Source organism: Macrotis lagotis, chromosome 2 (genome assembly GCF_037893015.1).
Source record: "Macrotis lagotis isolate mMagLag1 chromosome 2, bilby.v1.9.chrom.fasta, whole genome shotgun sequence".
Lineage (NCBI taxonomy): Eukaryota > Metazoa > Chordata > Mammalia > Peramelemorphia > Peramelidae > Macrotis > Macrotis lagotis.
Genome location: NC_133659.1, coordinates 244,584,564 through 244,608,477, shown reverse-complemented (window position 1 = coordinate 244,608,477; position 23,914 = coordinate 244,584,564). Strand labels below are relative to the sequence as shown.

The window sequence follows — 23,914 nt, the reverse complement described above, 5'->3', positions numbered from 1 at the left end:
TTGTTATTGAACCTCCTGGTAGGGAACAAAGATTAAGCACCTGTTCTATAACTTCTAATTTACAATATTAATTTGCAGAGGACCTTTCAAGAAATGAAGAAAAAATATATCTCAGTATAAACTCAAAAATATTCCTTTGGAAAAATTCTGTTCCCCTCAGGATATAGTCTCTTATAGCTAATCTATCCTCTTATAACTTCTGGAGGAAAACTGTAGCGTTACACAAAGAATATAAACTAATCAGAGGCAAGAATGTTATCAACTTATATTTTGATCTTCCCAATTACTATGTAAAAGTAACCCATTCTTCTACTCAAGTAAGATTCTCATACTAGTTTCACTCTCAAGTCCTCATTCTCAGTGTCAAGGGCAAATATAAGTTGCCAAATTTTGCTAATTCTATTTTCACATCTGACATACAGATATCAGTCTAATTACTGAGGCAATAGCTAACTAGAATGCAAGCAAAAAAGAAAAGTCAGATTTCAAGGGGCATGCAAATTTACAATCAAGAAAAATAAGTTTACTGGACTTCCAGTTATAATGGCAACAATGACATTTTAAAAGTTCTAGAGACATGGTTTCTGAGAATTTAATCATATTAATAAATTAGGTTAGTGACACTCTCAAAGGACAAAGAGCCCTCATAGAACCCACTTGACACTTCTTGGAAAAAAAAAGGTTGTTCTTGATTCTAAAAGGTTAAAAAGTAATGAGAGAGGGGACAGCTAGGTGGTGCAGTGGCTAGAGTTCCAGCCCTGGAGTCAGAAGAACCTGAGTATAAATTTGGCCTCAGACACCTACTATATTTCCCCATGAATAAGACTCACCCTTTTTTGAAAAATTTGGAGTCTAAATCTAGGAGCATCTTATACAGTGGTTGCAGATTTTTACTTGCATTTCCACTTTTTCAGCTTATTTTTGTGCATTGTTATAGATTTTTTTTACTTGCATTTCCCACTTTTTCATGCTTGTTGTCATTGTTCTCTTTGTTTCATATTTGTTACTGGTATATTAGATTACCTTTTGACATGTCCTGCCCAGAAAAGAGTCCTGTTCAAGTTAAAAGTGATCCAGTTTGCAAAATGAATGGAAATCATACAGCTGAACATGTTTAGTCCTCCTCCAACTAAAAAACAATCCAAAATTGGCTATGGGAAGAAGAAACCCTCCTGAAAACAGCACAGCAGATGAAGGTCATGAGAGGTTAGTCAACCAAATGAACTGATGTAGAGAGGGAATTGAAAAATACAGATTGAAGAGCAAGGGGCAATTGGAATTCCTGTGTCCAAAAAGATGGTTCAGCATGAGGCAAGAAGAACTGCTGATGAAAAAGAAAGGACTGATTTCAAAGGAGGATACAATTGGTGCTTCAGGTTCATGAAACAGAATAGACTAAGCATGCATACACACACCAAACTTGACCATGGAATGCTTGTGGTCAACCACACACCAGGAGAGCAATCAGAGCCTCTCCTCATCAAACACAGATAAGGACGAGCTAATGGATGGGAGTTTTGTCAGTGATGCGGAGTTGTATGAATTTTATGATGAATAAAACTTGAGTTGAGTATCTTTATGTAATACATTTGTTTTTCAAATTTCAGGCCCCTAAACAAAGGTGCATCTTATACATGGGAGCCTTTTATACATGGGGAAATATGGTGTGTGTCCTTGGGCACATTAACTTAACCCCATTGTCTTGTAAAAGAAAAATAATGAGATATAATGAATATTATAATGAGAGGTGGACCTATTCTACTGAGATTTTGGGGTGACACTGAGCACCCAAATCTTAATCAAAGAGATTATCACCCATCTGACAAAAAGGAAGAATGCATATTTTCCTAACCTGAGTGAATGTAATGAGCTAGAATCAACTCATTCACCTAAACTTAGAATTTCTTTACCGCCTTTGATTAGACTGAAGGCTTCATGGCTGGCTAAGTCTTTGAGCAAATTTCCCACATTGACTGATTTTCTGAATGAGGAAGTAAACTGGTTCTTATTCAATAATTAGCTGTTAAATGTGAGAAATAATCACATCTCTCACAAAAGGAAAGGACCTAGCTGAGCCCAAATTTCCTGAAAAATGTTCCATCAAAAATTTTAAAGTTCAATAAATGAAGTAATGATCAATACAATCAACAGAAATCACCAATAAGATCTTTCATCTTGCTGGGCAAGAAGAGGACAGAATCTTAGGATACTTTAAGCAAAGACAGTAAAGTCACACATCTAATAAATGAAGTCTCAAGTGTCACAGTGCAATAACAATAATAATGACTATTATAAGTTTTTATAACTATAATATCTAGTGTATATATTATAATATAAATTGTATACACAATATATTATACTATATAGTATAAATAATATAATATATAATATTATAATAAGTTTTTATAACTATATTCCTAATCAAAGATCTATTCTCTAAGTTATTATGAAGAACTGAATGTGGCCTTTCACATTTGAAAGGAAGATCTTGTCCTACCCTCTTTAATCCAAGAAAGAACTGTGTCCTCCTTTAGCCTAGGAAAGGAATACGTGCCCTGCCCTCCTGGTACTTAAACTCATAAAAAATATTATCTACCTAAGGAAAGATAGTATTGTAGAAATATGGTTCTCTTTTGATATCAAATAATAGAATGGTCTCCCAGGAAGTTTAAGGTTTTGTCTACACTTGTTATGTCTACTCCCCTCGACCTGTTTTGGTATAAATTTTCTGAAGACCCCCATCTAAGGGAGACCATCTTTAGAAAAGTTAATGATAAATCCCAGAGAGTAAAACTTCATGTCTAATCCATATATTTTGATATGTTATTTTTAATCCTATGTATTAAGTTTCTTATAATTTTAGAGTTCACACAAGATAGACAAAACTTATTCCTAACCTGTCATAGCCTCAGTATTGAGTAATTCTGGATCCCAGAAAGTCAATTTACAGAGACCGAGAAGGCTTATCCAGGAGCAATATGTGCAGACCTAAGGCCCTGCTAGAGGTCTGAGGCAAGTTAGTTCCAATATTGTCAGTCAGAGGCAGGAGACAACTACAGTTCATGATAGAGGACTCTCCCATGAAATTGAAAGTTTTGAAGATGGCAGAGAGAAGCCAAACACTGTGCTAAGGTCTCTTGGCTTTCCCTCAGAACTAATATGAATGACACTTCTTAACAGAAATTCATTTGACAAAACCCAGAAAAAGAAACTAGGAGAAGAACATCTCCCAACAAGGTCTATCTCAGAGGAGTGTGGGTGAAGCGGGGGCAGAAAGCAGAGAGTCAGCCCAGGGGAAGTGGGTGAAGCCCAAGGACCAACATAAGATCATCTGCTGAGGATTCAGCTATATGAGCCGCAAGACGAGAGGGGGAATTCTAGCACAGGAAGTAGAAGAGTTCGGCTGGACACTGAACGAATCAACTCCACTGATATGGAGGACCAGAGCCCTGTGTGCCATACTTTCAGCAGAATTCTCTTTCCAGAACAAACACAGTAACAACCCCACCCCACCCCAACCCCAGGCTCAGGCATGAGCAGCAGAGCTCTCTCAGTTGAATAAGGAGATTAACTACCTAGCAGGAGGAGGCAGCCCACATTGTTTAAAGATAACAGTACCCAGCTGTGCCCTGAGCTCCCTCCAGACCCAGAGAGCAGGCCTCAAATCAAGGTCACAGAAACTGGAGAGAAAGCAAACAGCAACCCTTGCTGGATGGCCCACTTCTAGTTACTAAGTCCAGTGATCAAAGCCTCTAGGAATTTCAACACCAAAGTTCTGTGAACCAGCCCCATCCCCCAACACATGATCTTAGGAAAATGAAGATAAGCCAGCCAAAAGGGGGGGGGCAATTGAAAAATACCTTGAAAACAAAGATCCTAACTCAGAGTTATCTAGAAATTCTGAGGACTATAAACTGGTCTCCAACTCAGAAAGACTTCCTAGAAGAAATCAGGAAGGAGTTTAAAAATCAAGAGCAAAGAACAGGAAAAGAAACTCAAGTGAAAAGTAACAACTTGCAACAAGAAAATAATTCTCTCAAAACCACAACTGGGCAAATGGAAAACTCCTTCAAAAATAGGGCTGACCAATTGGAAAAGGAGTTGCCAAAGGTAAATGAAGAAAATTCTTCTCTAAAAAAACAGAACGGAATTGGTGGAAACTAATAACTTCATGAGACAAAAAGAATCTGTTAAACAAAACCAAAAAAAGAAGAAAAAATGTAAAATACCTAATCAGCAAAACCATTGACCTTGAGAATACATCCAGGAGAGGTAACTTAATAATCACTGGGCTTCCTGAAAACATTGAGGAGGGAAAAAAAAGCCTGGACTCGATATTACAGGATTTAGTGGTGGAAAATTGCCCTGATATTATGAGACTAGAGGGCAAAACAGTTATTGAAAGAATTCACCAATCCCCTCCAGAAAGGGATCCCAAAATGAAAACACCAAGTAATATTGTGGCCAAATTCTACAACAATCAGATAAAAGAGAAAATCTTGCAAGTAGCCAGAAATAAACAACAATTCAGATACCAAGAAGCCACAGTAAGGATTACACAAGACCTGGCTGCATGAATATTATGGGAATGTGATATTCCAATGAGCAAGGAAGCTTGGAATGCAACCAAGAATTCACTATCTGACAAAACTGAGCCTTCTCTTTCAGGGGAAAAGATGGACATTTAACAAAATAGGAGACTTCTAACTTTTCCTGATGGAAAGAACAGAGCTAAATAGAAAATTTGGACTTCAAACACACAACTCAAGAGACCCATAGAAAGGTAAAAATAAATAGATAAATAGATAGATAGATAAGAAAGAAATTGCTATCCAATGAGTTGAAACTGACTATATCCCTACAAGGGAGAAAGATTCTCATAACTCTCGAGAATTTTAATTCTCTTAGAGATAATATACTTAAGCCAGAAATAATGAACACTCATGACTTATCCATAACTCTGATAGAATGATTTAAAAACAATATTTCCTTGAAAAGGGGGATCAGTAAAAACACAGAAGGATGGAAGACACTGAATGAGGTAAAGAGGTACAAAGAACCTATTGCAAGGGAGGGGAATAAGGGAGGAGGCTAAAACCACCTGAATCTTACTCTCATCAGATTTGGCTCAAAGTTAACATACACACACTAAGTTAAGTTAAAAAAAAAAACTTAACTTACCTTTCAAATATTAAAAGGGGGAGGGGAGGAGGAAAAGAGAAACTAACAGAAAGGAAGGGAAGGAAGAAGGGAAAAGGGAAAGGGGGAAGAAAGGGGAGGGGGTTGGATATAAGGGGGTAAATACATTGAAGAAGGTGATATCCAGAAACAAAATACCAGGGAATATGGATAAAGTAAAAAGGGGAAAAAAATACAGAAGGAAGATATCATGGAGGGTAATAAAGAGTTCGTAATTATAACTTTGAAAGTGAATTGGATGAACTCTCTCATAAAATGTAAGTGAATAGCAGAGTAGATGAAAAACCAGAATCCTATAATATGCTGCTTACAAGAAACTCATGTGAAGCAGAGAGGTACATATAGAGTAAAAGTAAAAGGTTGCAGCAAAATATATTTTGCTTCAGCTGAAGTGAAAAAAACAGGGATAGCAATCCTTATCTCAGATAAAGCAGATTCAAAAATAGATCTCATTAAAAGAGATAAGTTAGGAAATTATATCTACCTGAAAGGTACCATAGACAATGAAGCAATCTCAATAATAAATATGTATGCACCAAATGGAATAGCATCCAAATTCTTAGAGGAAAAGTTGAAGGAGTTACAGGAAGACATAGACAGCAAAACCCTACTGGTGGGAGACCTCAACCTCCCGCTCCCAGATTTAGAAAACCTAGACATGATAGACCTTTGGAGAAAGCTGAATGGGGATAGAAAGGAATATGCTTTTTTTCCTTCAGTACATGGCACTTACACAAAATTGACCAAGTACTAGGGCATAAAATCCTTATAATCAAATGCAAAAAGGCAGAAATAATGAATACCTCCTTCTCAGATCATAATGCAATAAAAATCATAAGCAGTAAAGGACCATGGAAAGATAGAACTAAAATTAATTGAAAACTAAATAACCTCATTTTAAAGAATGAATGGATCAAACAACAAATTACAGAGAGAATTAGTGATTTCATCCTAGATCATGACAATAATGAGACAACATACCAAAACTTATGGCATACAGCCAAGGCAGTTGTCAGGGGATATGCTATACCTTTAAATACTTACATGAATAAATTAGAGAAAGAAGAAATCAATGAACTAAATATGCAACTAAAAAATTAGAGAAAGAACAAATTAAAAATCCCCAATTAAATATCAAATTAGAAATTCTAAAAATTAAAGGAGAAATTAATAAAAATTGGAAGCAAGAAAACTATTGAACTAATAAATAAAACCAAGAGTTGGTTTTATGAAAAAAATAAAATTGATAAACCTCTAGTAAATTTGATAAAAAAAAGAAAACCAAATTGCTAGTATCATAAATGAAAAAGGTAAACTCACCACCAAGAAAGAAATTAAAGTAATAACTTAAAATTATTTTGCCCAATTCCATGCCAATAAATTTGATAATCTAAGTGAAAAAGAAAAATATTTACAAAAATATAAGTTGCCCAGGTTAAATGAAGAGGAAATTAAATACCTAAATAACCCTATCTCAGAAAAATAAATTTAAGAAGCCATTATTGAACTCCCTAAGAAAAAAATCTCCAAGACCAGATGAATTCACAAGTGAATTCTATCAAACATTTAAGGAACAATTGGTTCCAATTCTGTATAAACTCTTTGGAAAAACAGATGAAAACAGAACTCTGCCTATTTCTATGACACCAATATGGTGCTGATACCTAAATCAGGAAGAGTTAAAAATGAGAGAGAAAATTATAGACCTAGCTCCCTGATGAATATTGATGCAAAAATCTTAAATAAAATCTTAGCAAAATGATTGCAAGTTATCACTAGGATAATACAATACAACCAAGTAGGATTTATCTCAGGAATGCAGGGTTGGTTCAATATTAAAGAAACTGTTAGTATAATTAATTATATCAATAACAAATCTATCATAAATCATATGATTATATCAACAGATACTGAAAAAGCTTTTGACAACATACAGCACCCATTCCTACTATAAACACTAGACAGCATAGAAATAAATGGATTGTTCCTTAAAATAATAAGTGGCATCTATCTGAAACCATCAACAAGCATTATATGTAATGGGAATAGGCTACAGGCATTCACAATAAGACCAGGGGTGAAACCCTTTATAACCACTACTATTCAAAATTATATCAGGAATATTAGCTTCAGCAATAAGAAACAAAGAAACTGAAGGAATCAGAATAAGGAAGGAGGATACAAAACTCTCACTCTTTGCAGATGACATGACAGAATACCTAGAGAATCCCCCCCAAAAAATCATCTAAAAAAACTACTAGAAACAATTAGGAAATTTAGCAAAGTCACAGGGTATAAAATAAACCCTCATAAATCCTCAGGATTTCTATATATTACTAGCAAGATACAGCGGGAGAGAAATACCATTTAAAGTATCTTCAGATAATATAAAATACTTGGGAGTCTACTTGCCAAGGTAGACTCAGAAATTCTATGAAAACAACTATAATATACTTCTTATACAAATAAAATCAGATTTAAATAACTGGGCAAATACCAACTGCTCACGGATAGGCTGAGCTAATATAATAAAAATGATAATTATATCTAAATTAAACTACTTATTTAGTGCCTTATCAATCAAACTTCCAAAAATTATTTTAATGTGCTAGAAAAAATTGTAAGTAAATTCATATGGAGAAATAAAAAGTCAAGAATTTCCAGGGATTTAATGAAAAAAAAGCAAAAGCAGGTGGCTTAGCCCTACCAGACCTAAATTTTTTTATAAAGCATCAGTCATCAAAATAGTCTGGTACTGACTAAAAAACAGAGTGATGTATCAGGGGAACAGACTAGGTGCAAAAGCAGGAAATGATTATAGAAATCTGCTGCTTGATAAACCCAAAGAGTCCAGCTTTGGGGACAAAAACTCTCTCTTCAATAAAAACTGTTGGGAAAAATGGAAGTTAGTATAGAAGAACCAATAGACCAACATCTCACACCCTATACCAAAAATGGGTACAGGATTTAGAAATAAAAGACAATATTATAAGTAAACTAGGAGATCAAGAAATAGTTTATCTGTCAGATTTATGGAAAGCAGTTTATGACCATGGAAGAGATAGAGACCATCATTCAAAACAAACTAGATAGAGTTGATTACATTAAATTAAAAGGCTTTTGCACTGTAACCAAAATCAAAAGAATTCCAGTAAATTGGGAAACAATTTTTACAACTAGTATTTCTGACAAGGACTCATTTCAAAAATATACAGAGAATTGATTTTGATTACATTAAATTAAAAAGCTTTGGGTGGTTAGGTTGCGCAGTAGATAGAGCACCAGCCCTGCAGTCAGGAGTACCTGAGTTCAAATCCGGCCTCAGACACTTAATAATTACCTAGCTGTGTGGCCTTGCGCAAGCTACTTAACCCCATTTGCCTTGCAAAAGCCTAAAAAAAAAAAAAATTAAAAAGCTTTTACACAAACAAAACCACTGTAAACAAAATCAAAAGAAATGCAGTAAACTGGGAAACAATTTTTACAAGTAGCATTTCTGACAAAGGACTCATTTCTAAAATATATAGAGAGAACTGAGTCAAATTAAGAAAAAAACCATTCTCCAACTGCCAAATGGTCAAAGGATATGCAAAAGCAATTTACAAATGTGAGAATCAAAGTGACCCATAATCATGAAAAATTGCTCTCAGTCTCATAGGGGGCGGAGCCAAGATGGCCACAAGGAGGAATCCAGTCTTAGGCGTTCTCTGATAAAACTTCTAAACTAAGGACTCTAACTAAATTTTGAGAGAGAGAACCCACAGAGGGACCCAGAGAGGCAGTTCTACTCAAGGTAACCTGGAAAAGAGCAGAAAGGCTCTGCTCCCTGGGGGTTGGAGGGACAGCCCACCAGAGGGGTGGCCCACCAGAGCGAAAGAACTTCAGCCTCCCAGAGGCAGCCCCAGGGTGCTAGGAGCCCCAGATCACAGCAGCAGGGGAGGCTCCTGAGCTGCACCCCAGGGAGCACCAGGCACAAAGTGGGGGAACAGCAGGGGACCTCTGCCAGAGCGAGCACATGGAGGCCAGCCCTCAGGGCACACAGTGAGCAGCATGGTCTTTCAGCAGCCCAGATCCAGAAACAGAAGCAGGCAGAGCCCTTAAGCAGGAGCCCTCAGGGCATGAGCCCATTGAGTTGAGGGAGAGGAGTGAAAAGAGAGACTGCAAAGCTCTATCCTCTGCCCCTGGAACAGGACTCTGGGGCTCTGCCCACATTCAGATCCTGATCGTAGTCTAGGCCCCCCAATAGAACAGCAGGGCACCCCCACCTCAGCCCCGTGGCAGAGGGGGGTGCTTATGATCATTCACAGACCAGGAGGGAGGACAGAGCCTCACACACTGAGACCCTTGTGGGAGTGTCCCAAAAGCTCAAGAAGCACCTCAAAACCAGGCCCAGGCTGGGAAAATGAGCAAGCAGAGAAATAAAAGGAAGACCATTGAGAAATATTTTGCATATGAGCACAAGAAGGATCAAAACACTCAGTATGAAGATGAGGAAGCACAAGCTCCTGCATCTAAAGACTCCAAGAAAAAGAGAAATTGGGCTCAGGCCATGACAGACCTCAAAAAAAGACTTTGAAAATCAAATGAGGGAGTTGGAAGAAAAACTGGGAAAAGAAAGGACAGAGATGCAGGAAAAACATGAAAATGAAGTCAGCAGCTTAGTCAAGGAAATCCAAAAAAATGCTGAAGAAAGTGGCATGCTAAAAAACAGCTTAGGTCAAATGGATAAAAGAGTTCAAAAAGTTATTGAGGAGAAGAATGCTTTAAAAAGCAAAATTGGCCAGATGGAAAAAGAGATAAGAAAACTCTGAGGAGAACAAATCCTTCAGACAAAGAATAGAATTCAGGGAGATTGATGAACTTACCAGAAATCAGGAATCAATACTTCAAAACCAAAAAAATGAAAAATTAGAAGAAAATGTGAAACATCTCATTGAAAAAACAGCTGATATGGAAAACAGACTTAGGAAAGATAATTTAAAAATTATTGGAATACTTGAAAGTCATGATCAGGAAAAGAGCTTTGACAGCATTTTCAAAGAATTACTATAGGAAAATTGCCCTGATATTCTAGAAGCAGAGGGCAAAATAGAAATGGAGAGAATCCACCCATCCCCCCAAGAAAGAGATACCAAAAAACCAACCCCTAGGAATATTATAGCCAAGTTCCAGAACTCCCAAGTCAAAGAGAAAATATTACAAGCAGCCAGAAGGACACAGTTCAAATATCGTGGAGCTGCAGTCAGGATCACACAGGACTTAGCAGCAACTACATCGGAAGCTCGTGGCGCTTGGAATATAATATACTGGAAGGCAAAAGAGCTTAGAATGCAGCCAAGAATGAACTACCCAGCAAGGCTGAATGTCCTCTTCCAGGGAAAAAGATGGACTTTCAATGAACCAGGGGAATTTCAAATGTTCCTTTTGGAACGGCCAGAGCTGAACAGAAGTTTTGATCTTCAGATACAGGACTCAGGTGAAGCATGGAGTTTGGAGGAGAGGGGGAAAATATGAGGGACTTAATGATGATGAACTGCATGCATTCCTGCACAGAAAAATGACACTGATAATTACTCATATGAACCTTGTCAGTTAACAGAGCAGGTAGAGGGAGCTTTTATAGTTGAAGCACAGGAGAAAGCTGAATTTGGAGATAAAAATATGGCGTAAAAATGGAGTCAATAGGAAAAAAAGGGAAATTTAATGGGAGAAAGAAAAAGGAGAGGGGGAATAGGCCAAGATATTTCATATAATAAGATTTTTTTTAATACAATGAGCTATTGCAATGATATGGAAGGGGGGAGGCAAGGGGGAATGAGGGAACCTTTGCTCTCATCACAGGTGGCTGGGAGAGGAAACAGCATATATACTCAAAGGGGTATAGGCATCTGGAGTAAGAAGGAGGGGGGAGCAGGGGGAAGGGGTGGGGGTATGAATAAAGGAGGAGAGGATGGACCATGGGGGGAGAGTGGTCAGATATAACACATTTTCTTTTTTACTTCTTGCAAGGGGCTAGGATTGGAAGGCCTATCCAGGACCATGGGGCCAGGTGGATTCTGGGCCTAAGGGGTGGTGTGGGGCCCCAGGGCTTCTTGGCCCCAGGAGCAGGGATCTGTCTGTTACACCACTCAGCGACCCTACAGCAGAGTCAGAGTGAAAGGAGAGAGAAAATATAGTACATGGTAGTGGAGAAATAAGAAAGGAGGGATTTGCGATCAGCAACGGCAACAATGGAAAAATATGGAAGTAACTTTTGCGATGGACTTACCATAAAGAATGTGATCCACCCATGACAAAGTTGTTGGTGTTGGAACAAAGACTGAAGCACATTTTTTATTATTATTATTTGGGGGGGGGGTGCAGGGCAAATGAGGCTGGGTGGCCTGCCTGGGGCCGCATAGTGGGGTGATCTTTGAGTGTGTGAGGCCGGATTTGGACCCAGGTGCTCCTGGCTCAAGGGCCGATGCTCTGTCCACCACCCAGCCACCCCTACTATTATTACTATTTTATTTTATTTTGGGTCTTTTTTTTTCTTCTTTTAGGTTTTTGCAGGGCAGTAGGGATTGGGTGACTTGCATGTCACATGGCTGGGGGATTGTTGGGTCTATGGGGCTGGATGTGGGCTCAGGTGCTCGTGGCTCCGGGGCTGGTGCTTCGTCCATTGCGCCACCTGGCCATAACTACAATTATTACTATTATTTTTTTAATTTTAATTTTTTTTCTCTCCCCTTTACTTTATCACTCAAGCAAGTCTATATTCATGAGGGGGAGGGGGTATTTTGTTTACTCTTAAACAAGAATATTTTATTAATGTAAAAAAAACTTTTGTACAAAATGAGAATTAAAAAAAAATCTGTCTCATAGACAGTCCCAATGCCAAAAAAAAAAAAAAAAGAAAAGAAAAAATTGCTCTCAGACTGGCCAATATAACCAGAAAAGACAATGATCAATGTTGGAAGGGATATGGGAACTCTGGGACACTAACACTAATACATTGCTGGTGGAGCTGTGAACTAATCCAACCTCTCTGGAGAGCAATTTGGAATGATGCCCAAAGGGCAATAAATTTGATCCAGCAACACCAGTACTAGGTGTATAGCCTGAAGAGATCACGAAAAGGGGTAAAAATATCACTTGTACAAAAATATTCACGGCAGCCCTGTTTGTGGTGGCAAAGAATTGGAAACTGAGTGAATGTCCAAAAATTGTGGAATGGCTGAACAAATTGTGGTATATGTATGTTATGGAACATTACTGTTCTATTAGAAACAAGGAGGGATGGGAATTCAGGGAAACCTGGAAGGATGTGCATGAACTGTTGCTGAGTGAGATGAGCAGAACCAGAAGAATACTGTAGACCCCAACATGGGGGTGATGATCTACCTTAAAAGACTTGCTCACTCCATCAGTGCAACAATCAGATGCAATTTTGGGATATCTGTGATGAAGAATACCATTTGTATCCAAAGAATTGTGGCATTTGAACAAAGACCAAACACTATTACCTTTAATTTTAAAAAAATTATCTTATTATGTAATTTTGCTATCTCTTATACTTTATTTTTTTTCCTTAAGGATATGATTTCTCTCATCACATTCAACTTAGATCAATGTATACCATGGAAACTATGTAAAGACTAAATAACTGCCTTCTTTGGGGTCGGGGAGGAAAGTGAGATTAAGAGGAAAATTGCAAAATTCAAAATAAATAAACTTTAAAATAAATTTTAAAAAGAGAAAAAAGTTATGTAATTTTGCTTTCTCTTATATTTTGTTTTTTTCCTTAAGGACATGATTTCTCTCTCAACAGATTCAATTTTTATCAATGTATAACATGGAAACAATGTAAAGACTGCCAGACTGTCTTGTGGGGTGGATGGATGGAGGGAAGTGAAATTGGGGTGTGTGGGAGAATTGCAAAGTTCAAAAAAAATTTTAAAAACCCACAAATAAATAAATAAATTGAGAGTTTTAAAGGTTAGGTAGGCAGTATTGAGGAACCTTCATAGAGGTCTAAAATCAGCATAATCTTTGCAAAAGGATGTTACAGTTGTCAGGGTTATAATGAAAGTCAATCCAAACTAGGTAACAGTGAAAGGAAGAGACAAACTCCTGACCAAGGCGAGTATCCATAATGGGCCATAAGAAATTAAAGACAAGGCCAGGGACCTTAGCACAGAATGGGGTCTAGAATTAGCCACTACATCCAGAACTGTGGCATAGCATCAGAATCAGCAACTAGATTATGGGAGGGTGAAAACTAAGCATCAAATACCACCCTATCAAAGAATATACAAAAAACCAGGGCAATGCCTGGCACAAAGTCCTAATGCAGAAACAGATACTGAAGAAATTAGCAAATATATGAAAATTTCCAATATAATTTAAAAATTAACTGGATTAAAAAAAGAGATAAACCCAATAGAAGAGGTAAACTCAAGAGAATTCCATAAAAAAGTACAAACAGAGACTGAGGGAAAAAAAGAACTACTTGGCCATAGGAGCTCCAAGAGTAAATAGAAAAGTGAAACAAGAGATCTTTAAAATAAAAGTAGACCTCTTAAAAGGAAAAATGAAAGGAAAGTAATAGTTTAAAACAAATAGAAAGAGTCAATCAGTAGACTCTCTGAAAAATAGAACAGAAAAAAAGAACTGAATGACTGAAATTTTTTAGTCACAAAACTGAAATTTGATCTGGTAAACAGGTCATAGAGAAATAATTTATCATTGAATTCTTTGAAAACTATGATCAAATATCTAATGAAATCATAAAAGAAAATTGTCTAGATCTATGTGAATCAAAAAACAAAGTGAAAAAATGAAAGAATTTACCAGTCACCTTCTGAAAACAAAAAAAGAAAAGTTAAAAACAACCAGAATGTCTGAGCTGAAATCCAGAGCTTTATGGTTAAAGAAAAAATATTGCCAGCAGTCAAACAGAAATCTTATACCAGAGGATAAGTTACTTTCACACTAAACAATACAATATTCTAAGATTTTTTAAAAAAGGCTTACAACAGGGGCAGCTAGGTGGCCTAGTGGATAAACCACCGGCCTTGGAATCAGGAGTACCTGGGTTCAAATCCAGTCTCAGACACTTAATAATTACCTAGCTGTGTGGCCTTGGGCAAGCCACTGAACCCCGTTTGCCTTGTAAAAAAAAAAAAAGGCTTACAACAAAAAACAACTAAATCTGAAAAACTAAGTATAATTCCATTAGGAAAAAGGTAAATTATAATAAAAGAGAACTTTCAATTATGCCTGATGAAATGAAAAGAAAATATAAACACAAATATTGCTTGAATAGTTAGAGGGGACTAAAGGATGATAAACCGATTATGTTTTATCATAGGAAGAGAAAAGTATCTCTTCAGAATTTCAATGCCTTAAAAAAAAAGATAAACAAGAAAAAGGTTGGAACCTAAAAATAATTTTATAAGCATTAGTTATCCTAGATCTCTGGTGATTATTAATAATATTAATAATTAAGATATATAGAGAGCTTTTACTATGCACCAGATTTTGTGGAAAGCACTTTACAATTATTATGTAATTGAATCCCCAAAACAATCCTGAAAGATAAGTGATATTATCTCCATTTTACAAATGAGGAAACTGAGGCAAAAAGAAAAGATTAAATGATTTGCTTAGAATCCTTAGTCAGCAAATGTGTGAGATCACATTTGAACTCAGGTCTTACTGAGTGTCTAAATCTAGCAGTCTACTATGCAAGCTGATTTTTTGATTCCCACTACATTTACACATTTCTCAGTTGTGCATGAAAAAATTACAAAAAGAAAAATGGTAAACACAACCTAAAATAATAACAACTGAAAAATATTATAAAAGTAAGGAGACAAACTTAAATAGATTTTTTAAAGTTACTAATAAGCATCCAATTGTGAAATTTCATTTTCTTATCCAATCTGTTCATCTTTTTTGTTTTACATGATTGTATGATCCAGTCATATGTGAAGTTATAAGAATTAGGTGGAGTTTTTTTCCCCTCTATCTCCAATATTTAAGGTTTTCCCAAATTAGGGTATTTTTCTCTTCCTTTGTGAACACAATGCTATATCTCTTCAGTTAAATTGAGTTTAATCTATTTTAAAGCAATCTTATTCCCATCAGCTGTCTTTCCCTCACTTTCAAGATCCCAACCCATTCATTTTGTTACCCCCATCTCTAGTTTTGCTTATCAGTTTCTTTTTTCATTTTTAATCTATTATTTTATTTCTTTCTCTTTTTCTTCTCAGTTATCTTCCCTTCCTACTCTTCAACTTGTTTTTGTTATTTTTAGATTTTATTCCATACTTTTAATTTAAAAAGGACCTCTTTCCATCATTCTCTTCATTATTTAGCCTGTTTTTTCTAGGATTTTATTCTTTGATTCATGGTCAAACTTATTTAGCCTTAGTACTTGTCATGAAATTAAACTTTCTAAGATACCTATTTGGTTTTTTTCTTCTAAATAGTGTTGGTATTGTTGTCTTATCTCTCCTAGACCTTTTTTTTGTTATGCCTCACTCTTAGAAATACTAATTCCTAAAAGATTCCTGTGATAGGAATCTTCCAATGTCCCTGATTATGCAGTTCATTATTGATATTTGTCCTCCCCTTGGTCATTTCTCTTCCCATTTGCCTAGGAATCTCTTTCCTGGATCTATGCCCTCCCACTCTTCTGGGTATCAGCTGTTCCCAGAAGCTCTGATTCACCTTCTTCTAAGGCAGGTTGAAAGGTTTCTCTGAGGACCAAATCCTTGTAGATAATACCCATTGCAAGATCTCTATTCCATTTTAAGAATCACTCTCGGCTCCCACAGGAACATCAGTGGAACCACCTCCTACAAGTATAACAATTTTTTTTCCAAGCCTGCCGTTACCTGCTGGTCCATTTTTCTGTAGGTTCTTTGTCCTACAGGAGTTAATTTTATCTTCATTGTAAACTTGTATTTCATATATTCCACTCTATCTTCTCCTCCTCCTCCTCCTTTTTTCATAAAATATTTATTTTAGTCTCTTAATTTAGTCTCTTCCTTCTTAAAAAAACATTAATTTATAGTAGAGTGCTATGAGGTTTGGTCTTTGATGTTTTAAGTTTTGTCTCTCCCATAATTTCTAGATGACTTGTGCTTTTATCATTGTCTCCTTTTAGATATTTAGAAAGAAATCTCTTAATGTCTTCTCTGTTGTTAACTTTGTAATTGTCATTATTAGTCATTAATTGCTCCATTTATTTACCCTTCCTATATTTCTTTTTCTAGAGTAAATAAGTAAAGCAAATGATTCCTTCTAAGTCCAGTAATGCTTTCTAGTAATGTTCTGAATGCCTCTTTTTTTAATAAAATAGCCATCATTTTTCATTTGTTTAAATTTCAATTTGTACATCTTGAGAACTTTTCTTATTCAGAAAACATTCCTCCCTTAGTTTTTGTTGATGTCTTGTGCAATTCAAAATTCCTTTTCTTCATACTTGAAATTCTCCCAGTCACTTGCAGAATATGTTGTTTTTCATTAAAACTGTTAAATTTACCACTGTTTTTAAGAGTTTATAGCTATGGAGGGGGGGTTCCCCCAAAGGCAGCTCTGTAGATTCTTTCGATTGGCAATTTGTTTCTATTTTAAGAAGTTCTGCAAATTTTTCTTGTATTATTGTTTGCACCATAGTGTTCAAGTTTTTGACTTTATTTTCTGTTTTTTGAATTTTACAATTTTCCCCCCAATCTTGCTTCCCTTCCCCCACCCCCTACAGGAGGCAATCTGATAGTCTTTACATTGTTTCCATGCTATATATTGATCAAAACTGAATGTGCTGAGAGAGAAATCATATCCTTAAGGAAAAAAATAAAATATAAGAGATAGCAAACTTACATAATACATAAGATAACTTTTTTAAAATTAAAGCTGGTAATCTTTGGTCTCTGTTTAAAATCCATAATTCTTTCTTTGGATACAGATGGTATTCTCCATTGCAGATACCCCCAAATTGTCTCTGATTATTGCACTGATGAACAGCAAGTTCATTAATGGTGTACAATGTTCTGGTTCTGCTCATCTAGCTCAACATCAGTTCATGTAATACATTGACTTATATTCTTCAGGAAGATCTAAATTTCTTAAATTGTCTCTATGAACCCTATTTTTTAAAGATTTTATTTATTTTGAGTTTTACAATTTTCCCCCTAATCTTACTTCCCTCCCCCCACCCCCCACAGAAGACAATTTGTCAGTCTCTACATTATTTCCATGGTATACACTGATCCAAATTGAGTGTGATGAGAGAGAAATCAAATCCTTAAGGAAAAAACATAAAGTGTAAGAGATAGTAAGATCAGACAATAAGATAAGTTTTTATTCCCTAAATTTAAGGTAATAGTCCTTGGTTCAAACTCCACAGTTCTTTCTGGATACAGATGGTATTCTCCATTGCAGACAGCCCCAAATTGTCCCTGATTGTTGCACTGATGGAATAAGCGAGTCCATCAAGGTGGATCATCGCCCCCATGTTGCTTTTAGGGTGTACAGTGTTTTTCTGGTTCCGTTCATCTCACTCAGCATCAGTTCATATGCACCCTATTTTTGAAATTAATGTTTGACTTGAAATCAAAGTTTCTTTTAACATTATTGAATGTTCCTTCTCTTCTAGATTGTCCTTCTCTTCCTTATATTTGTATTCTTAAGTCACTTATTTTATCTTTTGCTTCTTTGGTGACATTTACCACCACAGACTCAAGTTTTTCTATTCTGTTAATTATTTCTGCTCCATGGGTCATAAACTTTGCTTCCACAGTTCTTATTTCTTTTTTAAGTCATTCAGGAATATCTTGTGATTCCATGCACTCCTGGAAATCTATGGTCCTCTGCCTCACCAGATCTTGAGTAATTTTCCTTTGTTTTGTAATACTTATTCATAAATGCCTGGAGTGTTTTTCCTCATCTGGAATCCATTATCTCCTCTATCAGTCAATAGTCAGATGCCAAGCAAAGCTAAGAGCTTTAAAATATGCTAAGCCTTCTGTTATTCCAATTTTTTCTACTGGTTCATCTGTTTAAGCTCAAGGTCTTTAATTGAATTGTCTTCCTCTTGAGGTCTTTGGTCATCTTGCTTGTTTTTATTTATTTTCCCCTATTGCTCACTTTCTGACTCTGTCCCTTTGAGAACAGTTCCCTTAGGGAGTCTATCTTAAAGCTGTCCCAACCTCCTATCATTGGTGGCTCACCAGCTTCCCTGTCAAAAACAGCCCTAGGTAGATGTTGGCATCTTTCCCTCAGACTCAGAAAAGCAACAAACAATCCCTTAAAAAATACAACCTGTCTTCTATCCCTCTATGAATTCTGTTGCAGCAATGAGTGCTACCATGTCTATCTCTAAGCACCCTGACCAAGTATCTTGCTACTTGGATCTCCAAGGTACTTGAGAGGAATGGGAGGAAGGAAAAAGTAGTTATTGAAAGAATACATCGATCCCCACCAGAAAAAGATCCTAAAATGAAAACACCAAAAAATGTTGTGGCCAAACTCCAGAACTATCAGAGAAAAGAGAAAATCCTGCAAGCAGCCAGAAAGAAACAATTTAAATATCAAGGAGCCACAGTAAGGATCACGCAGGACCTGGCTGTTGATTAAGGGATCAAAGGGCCTGCAATGAGATATTTCGAAGAGCAAGGAAGCTTTTAATGCAGCCAAGAATCCACTATCCCACAAAGCTGAGCCTTCTCTTCCAGGGAAAAAAATGGACATTTAACAAAATGGAAGGATTCCAAAAATTTCTGATGAAAAGACCAGAGCTAAACAGAAAATTTGGACATCAAACAGGAGGTTCAAGAGACACATGAAAAGGTAAAAAAAAAAAAGGGGGGGCTGTAAAAGGAAAAAAAATGCTATCCAGTAAGTTGAAAATGGCTATATCCCAGCATGGGGGAAAAAGATTCTCATAAATCTTTTTTTTTTATATATAAAGACCTTTATTAACAGGTGCTTGCAGTTTGTGGATTTTTGAAACAATCAGGTGTACTTTTATACAACTTAACAATGAGGTTCTTAAAAATCTCAACTTGAACAGATATGAAACAATTTAAAGACCTTTAAAGGTGTATTGAAAAAACCAGGCTTTTTAAAAAACATGTTTGTCATTCCCCAAAAGATACTTTTTTAGGTAAAAATAATAAAAACCCCATGCTGCATAGATAATGCAGAAAGTTCTAGTTATCTGGTCAACAGCAAAAAGCAAGCACTTAGGTCTTCCGTTCCAAATCTTTTGTTCATTTCTTATTATTACTGGAATTTCATATTCTTTCTTCTTGTATGATGACTGGATGATGGTAGAGATGGAAAGCCGGCATTTACTCAGCCCCGTCCTGCTCAGCCTCTGGAGCGCACATATTCTCAGCTGGTGGTTGGGCTGCTTTTGTCTCTTTGCCATCTTGTGGTTTAGGGTTCTCTGGGCATCTGAGTCGGTAATTGAAGTTACAGCGGTACTGACGTTGAGGTGGCTGCTGACCCAGGGTCTCATCTCCTTGGTTCTCTTTGGCTTCTGCATTACCTTCCTTTCTAGGCTGTCTTTGACGAGGAAGGCCCCTGCAGAATCATGGTCTATAGCCACGATACATATTCTGTCTCACTGGTCTACCTTGTTCTCCTGCACCCTGGTTGTCAGCTCCCTCCATGACTTCTCCCGGCACAGGAGGGTTGAAATACTGTGGTCGATGCCCATAGGGTCTCCACATGTAGTAAGGTGGGAACCGTCACCTGCGGTACGGACGACGTTGTTGGGTCTGGCCTTCTGGAGCGCTCTCTGATCCCTTTCTTTTCCCCACTCTCACTATTCTGGTAATTCAGCTGGTAGTTCCGTGGAGGATCCCTACGATGTGGATAACATCTGTAATGGTTACGGTCGGCTGCATATTTACTGCCTTGTACTGGAATACCACCAGGGCCTGTAACATTAGCTGCCTCCGCACCCTTTTCTCCTTCAACAACATCAAACTCCACAGTCTCTCAATCTCCTACACTGCAAAGGTACTTCCTGGGGTTATTCTTTATGGCAGTCTGGTGTACAAATACATGTTCCTTGGTGTCATTCCTGTTGATGAAACCATAGCCGTTTCTTACATTGAACCATTTTACTGTTCCCAAAACCTTCATTGAGATGACCTTCTTATCCCCACCTCCCACCGATGTGAGGCTGCTGGGGCCTCCGCTCCCTCCGCTGCTGCTGGTGATGCTGACCTTGGTCTCCGCAGTGCTGAGGGAGGGGGCGGCTGCTGGGTCTCGGCCTCACTGCTCATTGTTGCGGTGATGGTGACTGGGGCCTGCTGCAGCAGTGGCGGCTCCTCCTGGGGCATGATGGTGACTAAACTGATGGCACCGGTGGTGCTGCTCTCAGGGCTCCCTGGGGTCCCCCTCCACTCTCCTACCAATTGAACTAGATTCTCATAAATCTTGAAAACTGTAAATCTAACAGAGAAAATATACCTAGCCAAAAATGATGGACATTCATGACCTATCCATGAGATTGCTATCTAATGGGATGTAACTGGCTTTAACCCCACTTGAGAGAAAGACTCTAATACTTCTCAGGAGTTTTGACTTTATTCAATAGAATATACTGAACTAGAAGGGACAGACACTCAGAATTTTCTATGACTCAGATAGAATGATCTAAAAAACACTGCCTCCTTAAAAAGGGGGACAGGAAAGAGATTGGAGGAGGGAAGGGATTGAATGGGGTAAATCTCATTACACTAAGAGGTACAAAAAACCTATGGTAATAGTGGGGAAGAAGGGAGCGGATGAGAAACACCTGAATCTTCTTCTCATCAGACTTGGCTTAAAGTCAACCTACACATACTCAGTTAACTTATAAAACATCCAATCTTTCAAGTATTAAAAGGGGAAAAGCCGAGGGGGGACAGAAAAAGGGAAGGGGGGGGAGGAAAAATAACAACAGGACGGGAAGGGAAAAGGGAAAGGGGAAAGAAAGGGGAGGGGTGATATAGGAGGGCAAACACACTGAAGGGTGTGTTATTCAGAAACAAAATACTGGGGAATATGCATAAGGAGGGTAAGGGGGAAAATACAAACAGAGGGAAGATAGCATGGAAGGCAATAAAGAATTAGTAATCATACCCTTGAATGTGAATGGGATGAACTCTCCCTTAAAACTTAAGCTAAGAGCAGAGTGGATTAAAAACAAGAATCCTACAATATGCTGCTTACAAGAAACTCATTTTTTTGAAATAACTAAAACTTTTATTATTTGATCCACAAACACAAACTTACAAGAAACTCATTTGAAGCAGAGAGATACATATAGAGTAAAGGTAAAAGGTTGGAGCCAAATATATTTTGCTTCAGCTGAAGTAAAAAAACCAGGGGTAACAATCCTTATCTCAGACAAAGCAGCAGCAAAAATAGAAAGCTTTAAAAGAGATAAGGAAGGAAACTTTATCCTCCTAAAAGGTACCATAGACAATACAGTTATTTCAATATTGAATATATATGCACCCAGTGGGACAGCACCCAAATTCTTAGAGGAGAAGCTGAAAGAACTACAGGAAGACATAGACATCAAAACTCTTCTAGTGGGAGACCTCAACCTCCCACTCTCAGATCTAGATAAATCGAAACATAAAACAAACAAGAAAGAAATTAGGGAGGTAAATAGATTGTTAGAAAAATTAGATATGGTAGACTTATGGAGGAAACTGAATGGGGATAGAAAGGAATATACCTTTTTCTCTGCAGTACATGGAACTTATACAAAAATTGACCATATACTACGAAATAAAAACCTAATGATCAACTGCAGAAAGGCAGAAATAGTGAATACATCTTTCTCAGAACACAATGCAATAAACGTCATATGCAATACTGGCCAAGGAGATATAGACCCAGAACAAATTGGAAACTGAATAACCTCATTTTAAAAAATGAGTGGACCAAAAAACAAATTATAGAAAGAATTAAAGATTTTATCCTAGATAAGGATAATAATGAAACAACATACCAAAACCTATGGGATTCATTCAAAGCGACTCTCACGGGATATATTATAGCTCTAATTCCTTACATGAATAAGTTGGAGAAAGAGGAAATCAATGAACTAAACATGCAACTAAAAAAATCAGAGAAAGAACAAATCAAAAATCCCCAATTAAATACTAAATTAGAAAGTCTAAAATATTAAAGGAGAAATTAATAAAAGAAGAAAACCAAATTGCTAGTATTATAAATGAAAAAGGTGAACTCACCACCAATGAGGAGTAAATAAAAGTAATGATTCAAAATTATTTCACCCAACTCTATGCCAATAAATTTGATAATCTAAGTGAAATGGAGGAATATTTACAAAAATATAAGCTGCCCAGGTTAAATGAAGAAGAGATTAAATACCTAAACAACCCTATCTCAGAAAAAGAAATTCAACAAGCCATTATTGAACTCCCTTAAAAAACTCTCCAGGGACTTATGGATTCACAAGTGAATTCTACCAAAAAATTTAAGGAACAATTGATTCCAATTCTATATAAACTCTTTTGGGAAACTAGGGAAAGATGGGATTCTGCCTAACTCTTTCTATGAAACCAATATGGTGCTGTTACCTAAACCAGGAAGACTTAAAACAGAGAAAGAAGATTATAGACCTATTCCCTAATGAATGTAGATGCAAAAATCCTAAATAAAATCTTAGCAAAACCATTACAAGTTATCACTAGGATAATACATTATGATCAAGTAGGATTAATCCCAGGAATGCAGGGGGGGTTCAATATTAGGAAAACTGTTAGTATCAACAACAAACCTATCAGAAATCATATGATCATATCAATAGATGCTGGAAAAGCTTTTGACAAAAAATACAGCATCCATTCCTATTAAAAACACTAGAGAGTGTAGGAATAAATGGACTGTTCCTTAGAATAATTAGCAGTATCTATCTGAAACCATCAACAAGCATCATACTCAATGGGGAGAGGTTAGAAGCATTCCCAATAAGATCGGGGTGAAACAAGGGTGCCCATTATCACCACTACTATTCAATATTGTATTAGAAATGTTAGCATCAGCAATTAGAGAAGAAAAAGAAATGGAAGGAATTAGAATTGGGAAGGAAGAGACAAAACTCTCACTCTTTGCAGATGACATGATGGTCTACCAAGAGAATCCCAAGAAATCATCCAAAAAACTACTGGAAACAATTAGCAATTTTAGCAAAGTTGCAGGTTATAAAATAAACCCTCATAAATCCTCAACTTTTCTATACATGTCTAGCAAGATATAGCAGGAAGAGCTAGAAAGAGAAATCCCATTCAAAGTAACCTCAGACAATATAAAATACTTGGGAGTCTATTTGCCAAGACAGACTCACAATCTTTTTGAAAACAATTATAAAACACTTCTCACATAAATTAAAGCAGACTTAAATAACTGGGCAAATATCAACTGCTCATGGATTGGTAGAGCTAATATAATAAAAATGACAATTCTACCAAAACTAAACTATCTGTTTAGTGCCCTACCAATCAAAATTCCAAAAAATTACTTTAATGAGTTAGAAAAAATTATAAGTAAATTCATATGGAGAAATAAAAAGTAAAGAATTGCCAGGAGCTTAATGAAAAAAAGTGTAAAAGAAGATGGCTTAGCTCTACCCAATCTAAAATTATATTATAAAGCATCAGTCATCAAAACTGTTTGGTATTGGCTAAGAAAT

At 36.7% G+C, this 23,914-nt stretch overlaps 1 protein-coding gene and 1 pseudogene across 1 annotated transcript in view; both read right to left on the bottom strand.

Annotated features, from left to right (window-relative positions):
- The window catches only part of STX8 (syntaxin 8), a 333,250-nt gene that overhangs the window by 224,274 nt on the left and 85,062 nt on the right, over positions 1 to 23,914 (bottom strand). The gene's annotated exons all lie outside the window — the stretch shown is intronic.
- LOC141514634 (Y-box-binding protein 1 pseudogene) lies at positions 17,433 to 22,424 on the bottom strand (annotated as a pseudogene).